This window comes from Mastomys coucha, unplaced genomic scaffold (genome assembly GCF_008632895.1).
Source record: "Mastomys coucha isolate ucsf_1 unplaced genomic scaffold, UCSF_Mcou_1 pScaffold22, whole genome shotgun sequence".
NCBI classification, from domain to species: Eukaryota; Metazoa; Chordata; class Mammalia; order Rodentia; family Muridae; genus Mastomys; species Mastomys coucha.
In genome coordinates this window covers 188,716,462-188,718,943 of record NW_022196905.1, presented here as the reverse complement: position 1 = coordinate 188,718,943, position 2,482 = coordinate 188,716,462, and the positions used below count along the sequence as shown (strand labels likewise).

The 2,482-nt window shown below is 44.7% G+C and overlaps 1 pseudogene; it reads left to right on the top strand.

Moving 5' to 3' along the window:
- The first annotated feature begins 996 nt into the window (after positions 1 to 996).
- On the top strand, positions 997 to 1,112 carry LOC116071712 (annotated as a pseudogene).
- The last annotated feature ends 1,370 nt before the right edge of the window (positions 1,113 to 2,482 follow it).

Here is a 2,482-nt window from a genome sequence, read left to right as displayed (position 1 = left end):
TCAAGGGATCCAGGCTTCGTAGCTTCACTTCAAAAAGATAGAGTAGATCATTCCCAAAGACAGGATTCCAACAACCAACCATGGTTCTACCCATGTCCTCTATCCTGGCTTCTCTCTGGTATCATCTGGAAAGCTTTGAAAAGTACCAGAGCTGAGAGCCCCGCCCTCCAGAGGTTGCTTCATTGTTTCTAAGCACTGGTGACATACGTGTGTTTAAAAGTCTCTATTTTAAGCAAACCTTCTGTGCAGAGATAAAGAGTTCGGAAAGAAATTTACCCCAAGAAGTGAATATTCTTCCTATAGCTAATATCCACTTACCCTGTAGGTGAACTCTGAAGTCACCTTCCCAGGAAGCTTAGCCACTGGCTACTCTGGGTAGCCTTTTATTAAGCTGGGTCTGCCCTCTCCTTTTGTTCAGCACAGCTTTTTGACTAACCGGTGCTCAAATCTACCTTTAATCTCTTCTTAATACACTCCTACCCTGCTTCATCCTAGTTTGTCCTGAAAATCTTTTCTGTAGTAAAGTCAGAAATCCCAGCTTTACCTGGGTAGAAGTCTCCAAAAAGAACCTCCAAAACTTCTACAGGTAACATTGTCTCTGGCCCCTGTCTGACCCCGGCTGCCTTTACTTCAGCACCGTGGAAGGCAATTTAGTATGTGAAACAGGCACACATTGGGCCTCAAATTGTTTACCTGGCTGGTTAAATAAAAAAAAAAAAAATGAATAAAATAGGGCCAGTGAGCTAGCTCAGCAGGTAAAGGTGCCTGCCACCAAGCCTGACTATCTAAGTTCGATTCCTGGGACCCACATGGTAGAAAGTGAGAACCAAGTCTTCCACAGTCCTGCCTTAGCATGAATATTCTCCCCACCACCACCACCTCCACATAGATACATAAATGTAACATTTTACGTAAATAACATATATAATTCTGTTGTCTGAAGCATAAGCATAAAGCTCGAAAACCCACCCCCCCCCAAAAAAAGAATAAAGCTTAGCCGGCCATACCACCCTGAACGCGCCTGATCTCGTTTGATCCTGGAAGCTAAGCAGGGTCGGGCCTGGTTAGTACTTGGATGGGAGACCACCTGGGAATATCTGGTGCTGTAGGCTTTAAAAAAAAAGAAAAGAATAGAGCTTAGATTGATTTGCATGGGGTACAAAGAGAACATTTTTAATTTAGTGCATCATGCAAGCTGTTTTAGTTAAGGTTTTACAGCTGTGAACAGACACCACGACCAAGGCAAGTCTTATAAAGGACAACATTTGATTGGGGCTGGCTTACAGGTTCAGGGGTTCAGTCCATTATCATCAAGGCAGAAACATGGCAGCATCCAGGCAGGCATGGTGCAGGTAGAACTGAGAGTTCTACATCTTCATCTGAAGGCTGCTAGCAGAATACTGACTTCCAGGCAGCTAGGAGGAGGGTCTTAAAGCCCATGCCCACAGTGACACACCTACTCCAACAAGGCCACCCCTAACAGTGCCACTCCCTGGGTCAAGCATATACAAACCATCACACAAGGGATTCCTGATTCTACGTTCCTTGTATGACTGTTATCAGTCACTTAATAAGCTTGTGAAATTGACACAATTATTATTGTCACACTATGATGAAGGGACAGAGAAGAGCCAAGGTAAGGGATCAAACTGTGAGCCATGTGACTGAAGAAATCCCATGCATTTCAGAGGAAGGCCTGCCTTGCCCTTGCCTGTTCAAATGCCAGCAAAGCTGTATCCCCAGAGGACAGGGTGAAGGGAAGGAACCGAGCCAGCACCTCACTGGGGAAGGCTGGGAACTCTGGCCACCGCCCACCCATGCGTCTTCAAACTCCTCTCCTCTCTCCAGCTTCCCTCTATCTCTCTCACCATCAGTCCCGGAATTAGAGCCAGAGAACTAATTTATCAAGGTCCTTGGAGATTTCTAGAAGATCACCTAAAGAGGACAAGCCCAAATTAGAGGTGTTTGTCTTGTTTCAGACGCTTTCCTGGTTCAGCTTTCCTAGAGATCCCTTTTTTGGAGAGGAAATTGAACAAAACTAACCTGTGTGGACATTCCAGACAGGGAGAGGCCTCAGCCCTACAGACGAACAAGGCATTCTGGGTCTTTAGTTTTTGGAAAAAAAATATTATGTGTGTGCATGGCGTGTGTGTGTGTGTGTGTGTGTGTGTGTGTGTGTGTGTGTAATGGTCAACATCTAAAGATCAGAGGTTAGCCTTGAATGTCAACTCTTGCCTTCTACCTTATTTTGAGGTATGGTTTCTTGTTCACTACTGTACTAGGCTACCTGTCCTGGATGCTTTGGGGATTCTCTGGTCTCTGCCTCCTGTCTTGCTGTGATCACCCTGGGATTACACATGTGTGGTGCTACCATATCCAGCTCCTTTTTATTTATTTATTTATTTATTTATTTATTTATTTATTTATTTATTTTAGCGAGGGTCTCACTATTTGGCCATGGCTGCCCTCAAATTCACAGAGA